The sequence below is a fragment of the Pogoniulus pusillus genome, chromosome 2 (genome assembly GCF_015220805.1).
Source record: "Pogoniulus pusillus isolate bPogPus1 chromosome 2, bPogPus1.pri, whole genome shotgun sequence".
Lineage (NCBI taxonomy): Eukaryota > Metazoa > Chordata > Aves > Piciformes > Lybiidae > Pogoniulus > Pogoniulus pusillus.
The window spans coordinates 12,977,674-12,983,673 of NC_087265.1; positions in this window are offsets into that span (position 1 = coordinate 12,977,674).

The window sequence follows — 6,000 nt, forward strand, 5'->3', positions numbered from 1 at the left end:
GTCAAATCCAGCTGCCATCTCCATCCTGCATTCACAAGGACACTGGTTTCAGTCTTGGGAGGGATGAATAAATTCAAACACCACTACCTGGCCAGTGCTGAGGGTTACCATTGATTGCCCTCTGGAAAAAGTTCTCAATAACTTTGTGCTGTCAAAATTTCATAGTGTTTTGGTGTTTGCTTGAGCTCATGTATGTGGAACTATGGTTTGTAGTCCTTACTATCATCTAAGGGAAAAATGCCATGACTTAGCCTTTCTAATTTTCTGTTCTCTTGCTGCAGTTTATTCCAGTGATGGTGTGGTAACCTTCAATGATCAGGTGGCACAAGGAGTGCAATCAAAGTCACTACTGCATCCTAAGGGACATAGCTATACTTCCTCTGGGTATTGGTGGCCTTGTCTGCATTGCTACAACCCATTCTCCTGGGCTCTGCCAACTTCCCTGTGCTGCTGCCCCTCAGCTAATGCTCATTTTGGTAGTCATGCAGGACAGATGCATTTCCTAAGTCACACCTGACTCTTACTGGTGGTGTGCTGCAGCCCAGAAACACTGGCCTAATTTCTAACTTCCCTCACACTGGGTGCAACAGGCTCCTTGACCAAACCAGCATCAAGATTAAGTAAAGGTCTAATTTGCCCATCTCTCCCACTACTGAGTTGCTTGGTTTTTCCTTACAATTCTGCCCCAATCTTCTTGCTATGAAGATTCTTTCCATGAAGATTTATTTATTCTTCTTCCTATTACATTTTTAGTTTTTCTCCTGACTTGCTTTATGCTGTTTTGAAGCCACTTTCAGTAATTTTTCATTCATGCTCTTGATGTGCTTGTGCAGATTCTTTAAAAAAATATGGATTAGTTTTATCCTTGTTTCTATTCATGGATCCAGATCTGCCATTGATGAAATGGGTGGAAACCACTGCTAACAATCTGTGCTAGTCTGAAGCAGGCTATAATGTTTTGGTGAGAAGAACTAGATTACAGGCTGTGAAAGGAAAACAATGGTGATGTCTACTTCACTCATAGGCTTGCTGAGATGTATAGGAACAAGAAATAAAAACATAGACAATCACTCTCACTCGGGCTGCTGGCTGAGCTGCTTCTTACTTTCTAACCTCACCCTCCATTTTGGACTAATCCACTTTGCTTCCTAACCCCCTGGCTGAACCTCCATTCTTCCTTGGGACTGGGGTAAGGTTGAGAGGGTTAGGGGAAAGGTGTTTGAGAGCTCCTCCTGGGGACTCAGGTTTCTGGGAGGGCAGTTGTGTTTCTGTATTACCTTTTTACCTTGTATATTTCTGTATATACTGTAAAGGTATGCTTGTATATTGTGCTAAGCTGTAAATATAAGCTTCATTCATATTTCCAGAGCTGGCTGAGTCTAGTCTGGGTGATTTCCAAAGTGGGGGGGGCGAGGAACACCCAAACCATCACACAATCTCAGACTGAGTGGGATTGAATGATTTCCTCCATCTGAAAGGACACTCACATATCTTTTCTACTCTCCACTTGTTTTTCTGTGAGTTTTTCTTTCTCTGAATGATTAAGGAGATAAGTTTAATTTTCTGCTGTTTAGTGGTCATTTCACACAGCTGTTTAGATGATAGAATTATGTCAGTGAGGAGCCTGGACTCATGGAGGAGAGGATTTCCCTCTACAGGAAGACACAAGCTTTTTGACTGTATGACTCATGGGATCACAGAATCAAAGAATCATGGAATGTTTTGGGTTGGAAGGGACCTTTGAAGATCACCTAGTCCAACATTCCCTGCAGTATGTAGGGACATCTTCAATTAGATTAGGTTACTCAGAACCCATCCAACCTGATCTTGAAATTTCTTCCTTCTATCTAGTCCATATCTCCCCTCTTTTAGCATAAACCAATTCCCTCTTGTTCTGTTCCAACAGGCCCTTCTAAAAATACCATCTCTATCTTTCTTAGAGGCCCCTTTTAGGTACTAAAAAGCTGCAATAAGGTCTCCTAAGCCTCCTCTTCTCCAGGCTGGACAACCCAAATGGTCTTAGCCTTTCTTCATAACAGAGATGTTCCAGTCTCCTGGTATTTTTTGTGGTCTCATCTGGACCCACTCCAACAGGTGCATGTCTTTCTTGTATTGAAGTCTCCAGCACTGGACACAGTGCTCCAGGTGAGGCATTACCAGAGCAAAGCAGAATGCAGAATAATTTCCCTCAACCTGCTGGTTATGCTTCTTCTGATGCAGCTCAAGATCACAGAATCATCACAGTATCACCAAGGTTGGAAGAGACCTCACAGATCATCAAGTCCAACCCTTTACCACAGAGCTCAAGGCTAGACCATGGCACCAAGTGCCACGTCCAATCCTGCCTTGAACAGCCCCAGGGACGGTGACTCCACCACCTCCCCGGGCAGCCCATTCCAGTGTCCAGTGACTCTCTCAGTGAAGAACTTTCTCCTCACCTCCAGCCTAAATCTCCCCTGGCGCAGCCTGAGGCTGTGTCCTCTCGTTCTGGTGCTGGCCACCTGAGAGAAGAGAGCAACCTCCTCCTGGCCACAACCACCCCTCAGGTAGTTGTAGACAGCAATAAGGTCACCCCTGAGCCTCCTCTTCTCCAGGCTAAACAATCCCAGCTCCCTCAGCCTCTCCTCGTAGGGCTGTGCTCAAGGCCTCTCCCCAGCCTCGTCGCCCTTCTCTGGACACGCTCAAGCATCTCAATGTCCCTCCTAAACTGGGGGGCCCAGAACTGGACACAGTACTCAAGGTGTGGTCTAACCAGTGCAGAGTACAGGGGCAGAATGAATGACCTCCCTGCTCCTGCTGACCACACCATTCCTGATGCAGGCCAGGATGCCACTGGCTCTCTTGGCCACCTGGGCACACTGCTGGCTCATGTTCAGGCAGGTATCAATCAGCACCCCCAGATCCCTCTCTGTCTGGCTGCTCTCCAGCCACTCCGACCCCAGCCTGTATCTCTGCATGGGGTTGTTGTGGCCAAAGTGCAGCACCCTGCACTTGGAGCTATTGAACCCCATCCCATTGGACTCTGCCCATCTGTCCAGGCGGTCAAGGTCCCGCTGCAGAGCCCTTCTGCCCTCCAACGCAGCCACATCTGCCCCCAGCTTGGTGTCATCTGCAAACTTGCTGATGACTGACTCCATGCCCTCATCCAGATCATCTATGAAGATGTTAAAGAGGATGGGGCCCAGCACTGATCCCTGAGGGACACCACTAGTGACAGCTGCCAGCTGGATGTGGCACCATTCACCACCACTCTCTGGGTCCGGCCCTCCAGCCAGTTCCTAACCCAGCACAGAGTGTTACCATCCAAGCCATGGGCTGACAGCTTAGCCAGCAGTTTGCTGTGGGGGACAGTGTCAAAGGCCTTGCTGAAGTCCAGATAGACCACATCCACAAGCCTCCCCACATCCACCAAGCGAGTCACCTGATCATAGAAGGAGATCAGGTTGGAGAGGCAGGATCTGCCCTTCCTAAACCCATGCTGGCTGGACCTGAGCCCTTTGCCATCCCAGGTGCGCAGTTATTGCCCCCAAGAGAACCTGCTCCATCAGTTTCCCTGGCACTGAGGTCAGGCTGACAGGTCTGTAGTTCCCAGGTTCCTCCATCCGACCCTTCTTGTGGATGGGGACCACGTTGGCCATTTTCCAGTCTCCTGGGACCTCTCCCGTGAGCCAGGACTGCTGGAAAATGATGGAGAGTGGCTTGGGCAGCTCAGCTGCCAGCTCTCTCAGCACCCTGGGATGGATCCCATCTGGTCCCATGGACAGGGGTCCATGCTGGAAGGGAACTCCAAAGGTCATCTAGTCGCTGCCCACAGTCAGCAGGGACATCCTCAGCTAGACCAGATTGCCTGGAGCCCTGTTGAGCCTCACAGTTGGCTTTCTGGGCTGCAAGTGCACATTGCCAATTCATGTCCAACTTCTCATCCACCAATACCACCCAGTCCACTGTAGGCCTGCTCTCAATCACTTCATCCCCAGGCCCTTCTTAAAACTGATGATTATCCCAATTAGGTACAGGACCTTGCACAACCTCATGAGGTTCACACAGGCCCACTTCTCAAGCTTGTCTAGATTCTTCTAGGTGACATTCCATCACTAAGATGTCTCAACACTCAGCTGAGTGTCATCTGCAAACTCGCTGAGGGTACATTCAATCTTACTGTCCATGTAATTGTTGAAGACATTAAACAGCAGTGATATTTTTGACACTGTTACTGGTAAGAAAATTCTGATAGAATCATAGAATCAACCAGGTTGGAAGAGACCTCCAAGATCATCCAGTCCAACCTAGCATCCAGCCCTATCCAATCAACTAGACGATAGCACTAAGTGCCCCATCCAGTCTTTTCTTGAACACCTCCAGGGATGGCAAGTCCATAGGATACAGAAGGCTGAACAACCATTAATCAGGAATGTGCTATAGAAGGTGAACTCCTGCTTTGGCTTGTGCTACAAGACAGTCTTAGGGATGGGGGATTTTTGTTTGTTTGTTTGTTTTTTCAGCAGCAGATCAGCTGGGAGATGTGAAGGATGGCCAGTCCCTGGGAGTGAGCTAGAGATACCCTAGAAAATATCCTCTAAAATACATGTGATGGGGATCCTCAGCTCCAGCTGTGTTGTTCCATGAATCTGCTCATACTGTACCTCACTGCTTGTGAGCACAGGCACAGCCAGACACTGCATAGGCACATGGATACATGCCTGTTGCCAGCAGGAACACTGGCTGGTTAAGTCTCTCTTCCTGAGGTTATGGAAAGCCCACGGGTGTTGTGGGACAGATGTAAAGTATAGCCACTGCTTCAGGTGTTTGCAATGAGGTTCTCAGTAGCAAATTGGTAGTTGTTGGTGCTGGCTGTATTGTCATTTATTTTGAATTACTAAGACGTTGAAGGGACGAAGAGCTCTAAATGAAGCTACTGAAAACTAGCACTGTGACAAAGGGGAAATTACCTGAAATGTTTCCCATTAATGTGGTGCGTGGTTTTTGTTTAAGATGTGTTATTTGCTACAACAAAACAGGCTGGCAAGAGATCCAAGCAGGAAAGGTAACATATATACCCTCACAAAACCCATCAGGGAGCTAGTTACAAGGTAATGTATCTTGCTTAGCTTTCTGCAGTCTCAAAGAAGTTTATCCAGAGTAACAGTGGTATTAGAAAGAATGGACTTACAGGCTAGAAAAGATGAGGTCCCTGTTTGCCAGAAGCACCTCAGAAGAGGGCAATGGGGCAGTTTGCTTCTTTTGCATATGGTCTCCTGCCTTAGAGAAAGTTTACTAAAACTTGCAAAAAAAGAGCATCTGTGTCTGGTGAACTTTGGCTATTCCTTTCTTTCCTGTAAGCTGTGTAACTCTCTGGTAAGAAAGTCAACAATGTTTTGATGTGAAAAGTTCGGTTTTGAGAAAATCTACCCCTGCAATGACAACTTACTGCTTGTAGGGTAAGGAGTTGAGCTTGCCTTATGGTTGAAGAGCAGGCATGCTATCTAGTGAAGATGATGATGAGGAGAAGAGTGCCCCCATTTGGTGTAACCTGCAGGAAATCAGACTCGCCTCCTCGGAAGAGAGGGCTCAATGGGACCCTGACTTCACAAAGTGGTTGTGCCTAGCTAGGGCAGAAGCACTAAAGCTTCTTGTGGCCAAAGGAGTGCAAGCACTGGAAATATTCCTGAAAGCAATAGTGTGCTGGGACTGTCTTCTGGTGAGAAAATACTGTTAGCACACTTTGCAGGCTGAGGTGGGGAAATTGATTCTGTGAAGCATGGCTCAGGAACAGCACTCAGTTGGAGACTTTGGTGTTTATTGAAGACCTCTTCATTGCACACTAGATCATCCGGACATCTCACACTCCTGTAAAGCCTTCCAGGCTATAAGGTACATGAAGGCTAACAAGGTTGTTGGTCACTTGTTGGTTCTACACACATAATGTTTTAAGTCTTCTCCACAGCTCTTAGTAGTATTAAGAAAATTCCAGTCTCAGGTTAGAAAGTTTTTGCAATAACT